This window comes from Chrysochloris asiatica, unplaced genomic scaffold (assembly GCF_000296735.1).
Source record: "Chrysochloris asiatica unplaced genomic scaffold, ChrAsi1.0 scaffold00006, whole genome shotgun sequence".
Classification (NCBI taxonomy): domain Eukaryota; kingdom Metazoa; phylum Chordata; class Mammalia; order Afrosoricida; family Chrysochloridae; genus Chrysochloris; species Chrysochloris asiatica.
The window spans coordinates 1,556,301-1,572,406 of record NW_006408524.1 but is presented as its reverse complement, the minus strand read 5'-3'; the positions used below and the strand labels follow the sequence as shown (position 1 = coordinate 1,572,406).

General features: G+C 41.3%; 1 pseudogene; it reads right to left on the bottom strand.

Annotated features, from left to right (window-relative positions):
• Positions 1-10,661: 10,661 nt before the first annotated feature.
• On the bottom strand, positions 10,662-11,361 carry LOC102813085 (annotated as a pseudogene).
• Between the last annotated feature and the right edge of the window lie 4,745 nt (positions 11,362-16,106).

Below are 16,106 nucleotides of genomic sequence, written 5' to 3'. Positions count from 1 at the left end.
CCACAAATTCCCCCAGCTGTGAGCCTTCCAACCTTCTAAGTATTCCTTTACATGTGGTTGAGAGTTCTGGGACCATCCCCTGAACCTGCTTGGTCGGGTATTCTGTGTTGTTGTTGGCAGAAGTCTCTGCTATACATCCACCCGATCCGCCATCTTGTTTGTTCTCCCCTTCCATCTTCTTTTGATGCTTTCTGCATTATTCAGTAATTTGCCCCGAGAATCCTTCAATAATGAAAGTCGAGTCTTGAATTTTTTCTTCAGTTCCCTCAGCTTGAGAAATGCAGAGTGTGTGCTTCCTTTTTGGTTTTCTGACTCCAGATGTTTGCACCTTTCATTGTAATATTTGACTTTGTCTTCTTGAGCTGACCGTCTAAAATTTCTGTTCAGCTGTTGTCTAGATGGGTCTGGTGAAAAGAGATAGGGATAAGATTCTTATGATTCAATAGTGAATCATTTCTTGCATTTGTTTTAGCATCTCTATGCTGGAGAGCAAGTTTCAGTGTCTCTTCTGACATCCATTTTGATCTTTTTCTTCTATCTTGTCTTCTTAATCATGACCTTTGGCTTTCTTCCTGTATGAGGTTCTTGGTGTCGTTCTACAACTCCTCTGGTCTTAAGTCTTTAGTGTTTAATGTATCAAATCTGTTCTTATTTGATCTCTAAATTCAGTTGGGATATACTCAAGGTCATTTTTTGACTCTTGTGGACTTGTTTTCATTTTCTTCAGCTTCAGTCTGAATTTGCATATGAGCAATTGATGGTCTGTTCCACAATCTTCTCCTGGCCTTGTTTTGGCTGATGATATGGATCTTTTCCATCATCTTTCTACAGATGTAGTCAATTTGATTTCTATGTATTCTATCTGGTGAAGTTTATGTGTATAATCATCTCTTATGCTGTCTAAAAAAAGTATTTTATATGAACAAATCATATGTTTTGCAGAATTCTATCTTGCACTCTCCAGCATCATTTCTATCACCAAGGCCATATTTTCCAACTACTGATCCTTCGTCTTTGCTCCCAACCTTTGCATTCCAATAACTATTAATGATCAATACGCCTTGATTGTATGTTTGATCAATTTCAGATTGAAGAAGTTGGTAGAATTCTTGTATTTCATCCTCACTGACTTTAGTGGTAGGTGCGTAAATTTGAATAATAGTGGTATTAACTGGTCTTCCCTTTTGGTGCATGGACATTATCCTATCACAGACAGTGTTGTACCTCATGACTGTTCTGGATATATTCTTTTTGACAATGAATGCAACACCATTCCTCTTCAATTTATCATTCTCGGCATAGTAAACCATGTGGTTGTCAGATTCAAAATGGCCAATACCAGTCCATTTCAGCTCACCAATGCCTAAGATATTGATGTTTATGCGTTCCATTTCATTTTTGACAATTTCCAATTTTCCTAGATTCATACTGTGTACATTGCATGTTCCAATTATTAATGGATGTTTACAGCTGTTTCTTTTCCTTTTGAGTTGTGTCCCATCAGCAAATGAAGGTCCTGAGGGCTATTCCCATGGGATTTAGTTTATTTTCATCATCATGGTCAACTATACTTTAGGAGGCAGCTCCTCTCCATTCTCATTTTGAGTGTCTTCCAACCTGAGGGGCTCATTTTCTGGCACTATATCTGACAGTGTTTCTCTTGCTGTTCATAAGGTTTCCAGTGACTAAATATTTAGAAGTAGTTCATCTCTCTTTCCTAGACAGTCTTTGTCTGGAAGTTCATCTGAAACCTGTCCACCATTGGTGACCCTGCTGGTATTTAAAATACCTGTGGTATAGCTTCCAGAATCACAGCAACTCACAAACCACCACATTATGACAAACTGACAGACGAGTGGTGGATATTTATGGATGTAGTAACTCAAAATACCAACTGAAGGAAGGAGCCTTCACATTAAGTATGTATTTTATCCCCTCTGTACACAGGGTAGATAGGATTTACAACTTAGACATTGACTACCTAAAATGAGGGGCCTATAAAGGCATGAAGTGACTGTCTTACAAATTTTCAAGAGGGAGTTTAGTTTATGAGTATGTGTGGAGAATATAGAGTTCCCAATGAGTAGTTTTCATCTTATCTAGATGGGTCTGGTGAAAAGAGATAGGGATAAGATTCTTATGATTCAATAGTGAGTAAGTTTTATCATGACTAATTGTGACGGTCACAAAGGTAAAGGTAGAAGTTTTGTAACATAATGGGGAGAGTAGTTAATCTTACAGTCCAGAAAGAGAGGACCCATCAAGGGAGATGAGCACAAGCAGAATGTGGGAAACTATTCAGAGTCAGCAACACCATAGATGGAGGCAGAGATGATGACGTGGAGAGAGAGAGCAGCTGAGGATTCTAGATTCATGGAAAGAGAGGGACTGGGTGCTGGTGGCCAGGAGGCAGGCTTGCAGAATGTGCCCTTGGTTGTTTAAATTATTATATATTCCTGAGTGTTTCTGTGTACATCCCCGCCCCCCACCCAAAACAAAACAAAACAGGAAATGGAAGCAAGTACTGTTGAATGATGATGCATGGAGGAGATTTTAATCATTTCAGTGAAGCAATGATGTAAAACCATTTTTTTCCCATGTAAAGTATCACTCAGTTCACAATAAAAACTTAAAAAAATGAAAAGTACACGCTGATTCATGGTGGTGTAATGATTTTGAGAAGGACCATGAGAATAGTTGCACAACTTAAAGGATGATTCTACAGGTAGAAATTGTTGAGTTGGTGGTTTGGTTTTTGAGATGGTGTATTTTAAATATGTATATTTTCACCACAATAAAAGAAAAAAAACCCAACCCTGTTTTAGCCTCTAATTACAGCACAGTGGCCTCTTGGGAGACATGTTCTGGGAGCCTACCAGACTTGCCATTTTATCTCTCTAAGAACTGACCCCTCCTAGGGTGTCCCTGCCCTCAGGTTTGGGAGACCTGGGAGACTGAGACACAGGAGAGCAGGGCCTTTGTCTTGGGGATGTCTGGTCTGTCCCCATACTGCCAGCCAGGGCCAAGTATGGAGCAGGAATGGAAGGTTCAATGGTTTGCAGAGATGCAACCAAGGAGAGACGAGATAGGGAGTGGCATGCTCAATGGAGCTGAGAGAAGAGGGCACACGTGAGAGAACAGGGGAGCAGGCAGGATGTTACCTGGTGGCAGAAACTGCCTTGGCCCCATTCCCTGCCAAGTTCCATTGCATCTGCTCTGTTCCCAACATTAAACACCCTTCAGTTGCAGAGGGTGATTTGCGCTAAGAGCTACCCTGGAGTCTGCTATGAAGGACCAGGCGCATCCCACTGACACTAGTGTTTATTCCCTGTGAACTCTCAAAGTGATTCTCACTTTCCTCAGTGCTTCTCAAAGTTGGGTGGTAGCAAACCTAGAAACACACCCTCTTGGCCTGGCCCAGACCAGCTGAGTCTGACTGCGTCTAGGAAGGCAGCCCCAGAAGGGCTTTCATGGGGACCCACATTTTACGGTCCCCCTAAATGTTCTGGAGATCATCTGGACATATGAAAGGAAACTGAACAGCAACACCCTGGTGTTTGGGAATTTTGTCCAACCTGTTTCTAGGAAGCCCTCCTACTGGAAAATGGGGGAGGGGGTCTGAAAGTCAGCAATTCTCCTGGACTGTGGTCATCAGGACCCTGCCATCTAGTCTGTTAGGTGGGCAAAGGGTGCCTGAACCCGAGGCTGCAGGCAGGAGACCAGGTGACTCCAAACGCGTGCTGTGAAACCCCTACAGCCTTGAATCTGTGAGGAGCCTGAGCTGGACACTGTCCTCTGTGCCAGTGGGGACTCAGCCACACCCACACACCTGCCACTCATCCCTGTGTGGGGCACCAAAGCCCTGCACTCCCAGAGTTAGTCTGTGCAGTGTGGGTGGGGGACAGGGTGGTCAGTGAGGGTGGGGGACAGGGCGATCAGTGTGGGTGGGGGACAGGGCGGTCAGTGTGGGTGGGGGACAGGGTGGTCAGTGAGGGTGGGGGACAGGATGATCAGTGTGGGTGGGCGACAGGGTGATCAGTGTGGGTGGGGGACAGAGTGGTCAGTGTGAGCTGGGCAGGAGACTAGCCAAGGTGAGCTGTGACAAGACATGAAACCTGCATCAGGAAAGTGCCAACACAGATGGGCTAGGTTAGCTCTCAATAAGGCTTGCTGGCCCAGCCACGGGCAGATGAGGAAGCCTTTGTGCAGGGACCCCTCACCTTCTGAGTGTCTCCTCCTCCGGTAAGTGGAAGATGGAGCATCCTCTGTCAGAGGTAAGGGCTGCCTTGTAGCCAGCACAAACAGCGTGGTGACGGGACCCACCCTGGGTGACTCCAGCGGTGGCTCACTGCAGAGATGATGTTCCAGTGGCCCATCTTGGAAGGTGCAGGCTGGGTTCTGTGATTCTCACTCACCTTTCCTCCAGCTGTCCCAGGGACTCCAGCCATCACCAGGCATTGGGGCCCACAGTCAACTGGGCTCAGGTCTGACCCAAGGAACCCACAGAAGCAGGTACCCCAGCACTAGGTCCAGAGTGAACCCTGGAATTAGCAAATTCTGGAAAAATACCTATTGTTGATCCCTGAACCAGGTGTCACACCAGAGCCCTGCCAGACTCCATCTCCTGACACCTCGCCCCCGTTACCATGCTCTGTCCACCTTGCTGATAGAGACCAGGGGAGCTCTTCTGTGACCACTTTTTCTGAAGGAGTTTGGAAAGGAAGTCAGTCTCTGGTTCTTCAGTTGAAAAAGGACTCATGTCTAAATTGCTGGTACAGTGGAGAGTGCGCCCAGCCAGTGCAGGAATAAGCCAAAGCTTTCAGCTCCTGGATGGAGTGGCAGTCTGGAAGAAGCATGTCTGCTGGTGGTGGGCAAGGGGGTGCCTTTGGGGGTCTCTGTGTGACTGAGCTGCAACTGGCATATCTGGGCAGCATGCCCCCAGCCCTCTAGGTGTCACTGGGAGAAGGTGGACTCTGGGAAATGGCCTTCAGCTCCTACTGGATGGGACCTGGCCAGGATGACAGTTGGGGGGTGTGGGTGAGGAAGGGGCCCTGGGGATGGCAGAGGACATATGGGATGGGAGGTGGGTGAGGGGTGGCAGGAGATGGGTAGAGGACAGCATACAGACTGCAAGGGAAGCCCAGACACATTTTAGATATTCTTTACTTACTTGCATTTTAAAAATCAGGAGATTGTTTTCAGTAGATAGAACCCTAGTTTTCTGAGTTCTCTAAGAACATTAGATGGGGTTCTGTGGGAAGGCAGGACCCAAGTCAGCTATCTGCACTGTTGCCTACTAATAACATCTGAATCCTTCAGATCTGTGGTTGGAGGAGGTGCTGTTATTAACGCCTCCTACAGAGGAATCTACACCATACTCAAAATCACTGTTAAGCTTGAGCCCATTGCTGCTGTCATTGTACCAATCCATCTCATTAGGGCTTTTCCTCTTTTTCTCTGACCTCCACTTTTCCTAGCATGATGTCCTTCTCCAGGGACATCATGCTTCCTGATGATGTCTGAAGTATGAGAGACGAAGTCTGGCCATCTTGGCTTCTTAGGAGGATTCTGGATGCACTTCTCCCAACACACATTTGTTTGTTCTTCTAGTAGTCCATGGTACTTTTTCTCCAACAACATAACTCAAATGCAGGAATTCTTTGATGGTCGTCCTTATCCGTTGTCTAACTTTTACATGCATATGAGTCTGACAGCACAGGGAAATTCTACCAAACATTTATAGGAGTGAATCCAATACCCCTTAAATGTTTCCTAAATGTAGGAGGCAAAGAACCAATTACTGACTCATTCTATAAAATTACTAGAACCAGACAAGAAAAAAATTACAGACCAGAATCCCTTATAAATACAGATACAAAAATCCACAACAAAATTCTAGTAAACCAAATCCAAAAGAATATTAAAATGCATGAAGGGGAATGTACTGAAACGAAATATGATAAGATGAGTGCAAAATCGATGTCTCCCATGTAAACTATCTCCCATTCACAATAAAAGCTTAGTGTATATATATATATATATATATATATATTAAAATGAGTTTATACCATGATCCAGTGACATTTAAGGTGGTTTAACATTAGAAAATTTAATCAATGTAATTATGAGAGTTAAGATTTAGTGTTAACTGGCTGGGCCTGAGTTCTCAGTGATCTGGCAGTTAGGAATGGTGTGGTCCTGTAGGATAAGCACTGGACAGCTGATTACAAGGTTGGCGGTTCAAACCCACCAGCTACTCCTCTTATGAGTTGAAACTATGAGTCTCTAGCACTTGACAACAACAAGAGTCCCCCATGGTGAGCTCTAAGGCAATGTGATCCCACCTATGATCTTCTTGGATGCTCTCCTCCTATGGTTGTAACCCCTCACTTCTATGATGTAATCTGCAGGATTATGTTGTAGCATGATGAGTCAGTCTCTTGTGAAATATAAATGGAGAAGAAAACAGAGAAAGGGACTTACTAACACCAAGGAAGAAGAGTCAGGAATGGAGTGTATCCTTAGAACCTGGGGTCCCTAGAGATGAAGTTTGGCCATTTTGGCCTCCAAGGAGCACTCTGGCTGCACTTCTTCCACACAGATCTGTTGGTTCTTTTGGCGCCCATGGCACTTTCAATATTCTCCTCCAACACCATAACTCGGTGGCAGTGCATTTGGTTTTGGTTTTGGGTTTGGGTTAGCACTAGAAAACGAAGTTCCCTTTGAAAGTAGTACAGCCAAACAACTTCTTGAAAAGGACCATGGAGAGACTTGGACACGTTATCAAGAGAGACTGGTCATTGGAGAAGGACATCATGCTTGCTAAAGTGGAGGGTCAGCAAAAAAAGAGGAAAGGACTCATCGAGATGGACTGGCACCGTGGCTGCAGCAGTAGGCTCAAATATAACAACCACTACAGGAGGGCATGGAACCAGGCAGTTGTACATCTATTGTAAATAGGATTGGTATGAGTTAGCATCAACTTGACGCCTAACAATAAAAACCAAGACAGAATTTGGTACCAAGAAGTGAGGGTACTATTCTAACAAATACCTAAAATATGGAAGTGGTTTTGGAATTCGGTGATGGGTAGAGGCTGATAGAGCTATAGGTGTTTAGAGAAATTGATGGAGTGCTTTCTGGGAGGAAAAGCTGAGCAGGCACCGCAAGAGAGGGAGGCTGATGAAAGGTTGGCCAGATGTGGCATGACCACCTGGCAACTTTGGTGACAGAGTGACCTGGCAGAGCAGATTTATACAGGTGAAAAGAAAGGTACAATTCCTTCTTTCCCCCACACTACCTTGTGACCAGAGGTGTGGCCAGTACCCACCCTCATTCATCCCCAGCACAGACTTTGTTCTCTAAGAATTTGGAGCCATGTGGTTGTGAGCCCTGTCAGTGTGAAGCGAGGGTTGGATGTGCTACTTTGGTGCCTGGATTCAGGTGGGCTTTCCTCCAAACCCACAGAACTCATAGAGTCACCAGACCAGCATTAATCTATCAGAACCTGTCATAGCCAGCCATCCTGCTCCCAGCTGACCTGAAACCAGACACTGAAACCAGCTCCGTCAAGGGCCCCCATGAACTACTTTTGGATTGAGTGCCCTGAACATAGATAACACTTACGCCTATAGGCACTCTACCTAGGGCCAGGAACACCCCTCCCACACTCACGTTGTGAGCGCCTTGGCTGGCAGAAGCCCCCCAAGTTTTCTTCTCTGCAGGTTCAACAGCTGGACTGTTTTTATTTCCCCTTTTGTTATTTTGTTGTTTTTCTTTGTTTATTTTTTCTTCTCCTCTTTCCATTCCCTGGAATACTATCCTTTCTAGCTCTGATTTTGTTTTTCCTTGTTTTGTTCTGTATCACGTTTGCCCTCTTCTTCTTTTTTTACTTTTGATCTTTCTTTACTACTCTCTACTCTCATTCTTGAGAAAAAGAGGAAGACCCCTGATGCGATGGATTGTCTCAGTGGCAGAGTCAGTGGGCTCAAACATAGCAACGATGGTGAGGTTGGTGTAGGACGGGGCAGTGTTTTGTTCTGTTGTGCATAGGGTCGTTATGAGTTGGTACCGACTTGATAGCACCTAGCAACGACAACAACAACTCTCATTCTCTTTTCGTCTTCCCTCTCCCTGGTTTTTCTAAGTGTTTGTTTTTTTTAAAAAATTGTTACTTTTATTTTCTCTCTTGTTTTTCTTTTCTATAGCTCCATTTTCCTGTCCCTCTTGTGGCGTAGTGGGCTAATGTGTCAGACTGCAAAGTCATTTGAACTGCAAGGCCGGTGGTTCAAGCTCACCAGCTGCTCCTTGGAAACCCTATAAAGGGTCGCTATGGGTCGGAATAGACTCAACGGCACTTAACAACAGCAACTTTTCTCTTCTTAGTTATTATATTCTTTATATCAAGTTGTGACCTACTTTTTTTCTTTTTTATTATTTTTGCTTTTCATTGTTGATTGCTTGCTTACTTACTCTGTTCTGTTTTTTCATGTGCATGTGTGTAGGGGTGGGGATTGTGTTCTCAGTCGACAAGAGATAGCAGCAACCATGTCCATACAGCCAGGAGGCAGCCTTGCAAAATGTGCCCTTTGGTTGTTTAAATGATTTATATATTCCTGAGTGTTTTTGTGTACACCCCCCTTCCCCCCGCAAAACCAAAAAAAACCACACAAAACCACAGGGAATAGAAGCAAATACTGTTGAATGATGACGCATGGAGGAGATTGTAATCATTACAATGAAACAATGAGTGTAAAACCGATGTTCTCTAAAGTAAACTATCACTCAATTCATAATAAAAACTTTATATATAAAGTTTTTATTATGAATTGAGTGATAGCATATAATTACTTTCCAGGATCTTTTTCCTTCCATTTACAAAACTCCCACTAGTATTTTTTGTAGGGTTGGTCAGGTGTGTATGAGTTCTCCCAGCTATAGTTTGTCTGGAAATGTTTAAATTTTGACCTCATTCTTTTGGTTTTGATGTTTTTATTGTGACTTGAGTGAAGGTTTACAGACAAGATGATCAATTTTACATTCAATCAATCATACACTTTATTCCATCTCAGTGTTGATAGTTGATCCAAGAAGAATGAAGTCCTTGACAACTTCAATCTTTTCTCGGTTGATAACAATATTGTTTATTGGTCCAGTGGTGAGGATTTTTGTTTTCTTTACACTGAGATGTAATTCATACCTAAGGCTGTGCTCTTTGATCTTCATCAGTAAATGTTTTAAGTCCTCTTCACTTTCAGCAAGCAAGGTTGTATCATCTGCATATCGCAGGTTGTTAATGAGTCTTCCTCCAATCCTGATGCCACGTTTTTCTTCATAGAACCCAGCTTCTCAGATTATTTGCTCAGCATACAGGTTGAACAAGTATGGTGAAAGAATACAACCTTGTCACACACCTTTCTTAATTTTAAAACATTCAGTGTCCCCATGTTCTGTTCAAACAACTGCCTCTTGGTCCAGGTACAGATTCCTCATGAGCACAATTAAGTCTTCTGAAATACTCATACTTCACAATGTTGTCAATAGCTTGTCATGATCCACACAATCAAAAGCCTTTGTGTAGTCAATAAAGTCAATAAACATCTTTCTGATATTCTCTGCTTTCAGCCAAAATCCATTGGACATCAGCAATAATATCCCTCGTTCCACGGCCTCTTCTGAATCTGGTTTGAATCTCCAGAAGTTCTCTGTCAATGTGTGATTGTAGCCGTTTCTGTATTATCTTTAACAAAACTTTACTTGCATGGGATATCAAAGAGATTATGCAGTGATTTCCGCATTCTGTTGGGTCACCTCTCTTTAGAATGGGCACAAATATGGATCTCTTCCAGTCAGTCGGCCAGATAGTTGTCTTCCAAATTTCTTGGCAAAGATGAGTGAGTGCCTCCTGTGTTATCTCACTTTGTTGAAAGATTTCAATTTTTATTCCATCAATTCCTGGTGCCGTGTTCTTTGTCAGTTCCTTTAATGCACCTTGGACTTCCTCCCTCATTATCATTGGCTCTTGATCATATGCTACCTCTTGAAACGGTTGAACATGAACCATTTCCTTTTGGTACAGTGACTCTGTGTATTCCTTCCATCTTCTCTTGATGCTTTCTGCATCATTCAATAAATTTCCCAGAGAATCTTTCAATAACGAAAGTCCTTAGAGGCCAAGATGGACAAACTTCATCTCCCATACTTTGGACATATTATCAGGAGGGACCAATTGCTGGAGAAGGATATCATATTTGGTAAAGTGGAGGGTCAGAGAAAAAGAGGAAGACTCCCAACGAGATGGATTGGCCATGTGGCAGCATTGATGAACTCAAGCGTGGCAACAGTAGTGAGGTTGACCCAGGATTGGGCAGTGTTTCATTCTGCTGTACATAAGGTCGCTATGGGTCGGTACTGACTCAATGACACCTAACAACAACACAGTTTTGTTGCAGTGAAGTCCCCAAGATTGGTGGTGGATTTCCAAGAGGGACTAAACAGAAGACGGCAGAATGTCACCAGAACTATTCTTTGGCTCTTTGGGTGGGTGGGTGGGTGTCCTGGGGTTTGTATCACAGTTTTTTTTTTTTTTTCAAACAGCTACCAAATCCATGAGCAGTCCAACCAATACTGAACAGTTATGTTTTTGCAGGTTATTTGGGGTCTTAATCATATTCATCATCTGTTTCTCACTTCCTCTTTTCACCTTTCCCACTTTCTTTCTCCTCCTCTTCATCTTCATCTTCATCTTCATCAAAGCCACATTCTTCTTCTTCCCTACTGGGTTTGTCTTCATCTTCCTCCTCTTCAAAATAAAAATTTTCATCCTCATCCTCATTTTCTTCTTCATCCTCACCGTCCACCTCAACATCTGAGTCAGGGGCTTCCTGGTCCTCTGAGTCAGGGGCTTCCTGGTTCTCTGGGTCGTAGCCATCCAGGTAGGTCAGCTGAGGAAGGAGTTTGAATACACTCTCTCTCGGTAATCATTCAAGTTGGTAACCTCACAGTTAAACAGAGCTAGGCTTTTCAGGTATTCCAATTTTTTCAAAGGTTCCAAGGTGCTGATATCTTTCAGTTTATTTCCACTTAAGTTTAGATGTGTGAGGTTTGGAAGTTTTCCCACTAACACATCCAGACCTCCAAGAGTCTATTGTCCCTGAGCTCAAGCTGTTTCAATTTCGGCAGTTTGGGGAGAGTCGAAACTGAAATCAAGCCTACATTTATTAAGCGGAAGAACGCTAAGTTCACAAATTCAGCTGTTAAGCCTTCAATTCTACCATCATTTGATCTGCAGTTGTCTAGGACAAGTTTTCAAACAGCCTCCGTGGTCGGGTTCCTCAGCTTCAGGTGAATCCTTCTCTCCATGGTTCCCTCTGCCCTCCTTGTCAAATTTAGCATTCCGCAGAGCAGGGAGAGGCTTTCTGCACTGTGCAGTGAAGGCCGGAAGATATCTGCTCCAGGCAGAGAAGGGCACGTGTTCCCAGGTGGCGGTCAGTAGGGAGTGAAGCGCCTGGATCCTATTTACTCACCAGAGCGAGAGAAACTATGGAGGGAAAAGAGGGCTGGAGTGCAGCATTCTCTTCATAGTATTTTGTATTTATCCTTTTTTTGCCTCATCAGTTCTGTTGTGCTCTCACCCGTATGATTTCTTATACATGTTATTTGCATCTTCTCCTTTTCTCGTATTAGATTTGCCAGTAGTTTTCTGATTTTGTTAATCCTTTCAAAGTATAACTTTGTGTCTTTTTGATGCTTCCTATATTTTGTTTGTTTTGTTTTGTTTTATATTTTATCTATTTCTACTCATCTTTTTAATTTCTTTTCTTCTAGTGCTGCTCTTATTCAAATTGCTGGAGATTTGTGTAAATGTTGGTTCTTTCTTCTTTTTGGATGTGTGCTTTTATTGATATAATTTGCCTTCTTAAGACTGCTTTTGCTGTGTCCCATGAGTTTGGTATGTTATATTTTAATTCTTATTTGATTCCAGGAATTAAAAACTTTTGTTTTCTATTTTTTCTGTTACCCAGTAGCTTTGAAGAAGGGTGTTATTCAATTTCCGTGTACTTGATTTATTTACTTGATCTTCCTATGGTCAGTTTCTAATTTTATATCGCATTGTGATCTTAAAAGATGCTTTGTTGTATTTTGGCATTTTAAAATTTACTGAGGCTTGCTTTGTGGCCTAACATGTGGTCTGTTCTCAGGAATGTTCCATGTACACTGGAAAAGAATGTGTATTATGCTGTTGTTGGGTTGAGAGCTCTGTATAAGTCTATGAGGCCAAGTTGGTTGATTGTATTTTTTAGTTCTGTGTCTGTTGAGTTTTTCTCTCGTTTTTCTGTCCTTCCTCAGAAGTGCTGTAATAAAATCTCCTACTATCATTGTAGAGTTGTCTATTTTGTTCTTCAATTCTATTAGGGTGTGATTTATGTATTTTGAAGCTCTTTCACTGGGAGCATAGATATCTATTATGATTATATCCTAGTGTGCAATTGATCCTTTAATCCTGGCATAATGTCCTTGTTTGTCTCTTATGCTGGTTTTTGCCTAAAAGCATATTTTGTCAGAAACTAATATTGCCATTCGCTTGATACATTTTTTTCCATCCTTTTATTTATTTATTTATTTATTTATTTATGTCTATTATTGTCTTTGTGTTTGTAGACAGTATATAGAAAAATCCTGTTTTCTTATCCATGCTGCTACTCTGTATCTTGTCTGGTGCATTTAATCCATTGATGTTCAGTGTAATTATTGATAGGTTGATTGCAGTCATTTTGCTGTGTGTTTTTTGTGATGATGTTAGTTTCTTTGTTCCACATAATTTTTTGTTCTGAGTTCATTTTTGTGTTTTCATGTCAGTTTCTTTGTTGCTGTTGTTTAAATGTTTGCTAAATCCTTATGGATTTCCTTTTTCTTGATTTGATGTGAAGGTACATTAATTTTCCTTTATGTTTCCCTGTAACTTATTAATTTCTTCCCCACTTTAAAACAGTCTTTTGTCTTGAAATCTACTTTACTTCTTTACCTAACTCTACTTGCACCTCTTTTGGCTTTGTAGCTGTTTTCATTATAAATTGGTATCTCTGGGTTCCTATTTTCAGTCTTGCAGATTTTTTTTACTTTGAATATTTCTATATCTGGATTGAATTCTGAGTGGTGTTTCCATGTATATCAGTCTCAGGTTGTTGTCTATTGTTGGTTTTCAGTCTAGAGGACTAACTTTAGTGTTTTTTGTAAAATTGGCCTGATTATTACAACTTCCTTTAATTTCTATTTATCTGTAGTTATTCTAATTTCACCATTGTATTTGAGAATAGATTTGCTGTTTATATGATTCTTGGTTGGAAATTTTTTTTTTTTTTTCCTTTCAGAGTTTTGTCTTCCCATTGTCTTCTTGCCCGTATGGTTTCTGCTGGGAAATCAGAGCTTAATATTACTGGTTCTCATTTGTAGATAACTTTTCATTTCCCCTGAGCCGCTTTCAGGAGTCTTTCCTTGTCTTTGATTTTGAAGAGTTTGATTATGAGGTGTCTTGGTCATTTTATTTTTGGGTCTATCCTGTTTAGGGTTTGCTCAGCCTCTTAAATGCTTGTCTTCTCATGTTTCTTGAAGTTAGGGAAATTTTCTTCCTATAACTCTTCAACTACCTTTTCTGTGCTTTTTTTTGTGTGTCTTTCTGTTCTGGAATTCCAGTCACTTGTACGTTGTTCTCCTTCCTGGTGTCCCATATGTTTCTTTGGCTTTTCCAGATTTTTTCCTGACTGTTCTTCTAGCTTACTAGTATTGAGAGATTTATCTTCAAGCTCACAATTTGGGCTTTCATTGATTCAAATATACTCTTTGCCCTTTCAATGTATTGTCCATTTCTGAAGTCTTACTATTAATTTTTTGGATTTCCATTTGTGGGTTTTGTATTTGCTCCAATTCTTTACCTATTTTGTGTGCTTACTCCTGTAGTGTTTTCCTGGATTACTCCTTGTTTCTCACAACTTTTCTGTCAATCATTTGGAGGTGCCTACACATTATTCGCTTGAAGGCCTTTTCAGGTAACTCCAATGTTCTTTTCCCCCTCACATACATTTTCTAACTCTGCCTCTTGGTCATCTGTTTCAGCCCCTCTTTTTTGTGTTTTCTTCGTGTGAAGATAAATTGTTGCTTTCAAGACATTTTGGTGTTGTTGTATTTGTATTTCATTGATGACTATATGTTGGTATATTCTTACGCTCTTACCAACAGTCTTGTGGGTATGACTAGGGGATGGAATCGTGTGTACTGCTCTCTGTTTGCTGTTAGTGTGGCTCAGTTTAGAATAGGGTTAATTGATGTTGGTTTTGTCTTCACTCAGGATATACCAGTGAATACTGGCTTTTCCCCCATGGATGGAGCTGTAGAGGGTGTGGTTGTGGCTGGATGTATGGGCATGGTTGCTGTCCCCTCTCAACTGAGGCAAGAAGAAAAAACACACACACAAGAGAAAAATTAAAAACAAAACAAACGAGCAAACAACAGTGAAAAAAGAAAATAATAAAGGGGATGGGGAAGCAGGCAACAGCTAGAAAAAGAATACAAAAACCCAAAAGAGAAAAGAAGGAGAGAGAGAGAGAAAATAAAAAATACAAGGAAGAGTAAAGCAAGAAAGAAAGTAGAAAGAAAAATAACTAAACAAAATTAGGGAGAAGGATGAGTAACAGAGAAAGAGACCAAGGAACAGTAAAGAAGACTGAAAAGAAGAAAAAGTAAAAAAGAAGAAGACAGGGAAAGAAGGAATAACTTTATCTTAGTTAGTCACTGGTATGTGAAGAAAAAAATAGGGAAAGAAGAAACAACTTTACCTCCTATGGTACCAATGCGCTGTTTTGTATCTAGAGTCATTCACCAAAGTTTAAGATGGCGGTGATACCATCTGGTCAGTCAGCACAGGTCACCAGTCTGTCTCCTTTTTTGCCACATATGTTCGCCACCCTCACCTAGTAATCATTCCATCAATTTCTCTATCCCTTCATCTGAAGTTCAGGATTCCAGGACTACCACTTGCATATATCTCACTTGGTTTTCTGTTTCTTTGTTGTGGAGGGTCTGTGTAGCATTTCTGCCCTGTCAGCCATCTTGTCTCCTCTGCAACCTATTCTTGAAGGATAGTTTTCTTGGTTGATATTTCTTTCTTTCAGCACTTTAAATATTTTATCCCATTGACTTATGGCTTTGAATGTTTCTGAAGAGAAATCAGCCATTAGTCCTGTGAAGAATCCTTTGTACGTGACAATTTGCTTCTTTCTCACTGCTTTCAGGAATTTCACTTTAGCTTGACTTTTGAGAGTCTATCTATAATATGTCTAAAATAACATCTTTTGGGGTTTGCCCTATTTAGGGTTTTTTTGAGCTTATTAGATTCATAGATTCATGTCCTTCAATAATTTGTGGATATTTTTGTCATTATTTCTTCAAATATTGTTTCTGTCCCTTTCTCTCATCTCCTTCTTCAATTCCCATGATACATGTTAGGTGTCTTACTGTTTCCCATAATTCCACTGAACTGTGCTCAGTCTTGTTTAGAGTCTGTTCTCGTTGCTCTTCCATGTCTGTCATTTTAACTATGTTATGACTCCATTGGATAGGCACTGGACTGCTAACCACAAGGTTTGTGTTTTGAGCCTACCAACCGCTCTGTGAAGATTTAAAGGCCTTAAAATCCCTGTACAGGGTCAGGATGAGTAAGACCTGACTCAGCAGCACTTAACGATCTTCTAACTCAGTGATTCTTTCTTCTGCATGATTAAATTTGTTGTTAGTTCCCCACATGGTGTTTCTCATTTCGTTTGTTCTCCTTTTTAGGTGCAATATCTGTTTTTAGATCCTCATTTTGTTCTTTCTTTGAGATTTTTGTCTATGTTTTCCCTTCAGTCTTTCATTATGTTTAATGTTGTTGTACTATATTCTATATTCCTTCCTTCTTTTTAATTATTTGGTCATCCCTAGATAAGCTTGGAGTCCTAGTGTGGTGCTTTAGGTTAAGCACTGGACTGCTAACTAAAAGGTCAGCAGTTCAAACCCACGAGCTACTCCTCAGAAACCTTATACAAGGTCATTGTGAGTCAGAACCAAGTTGA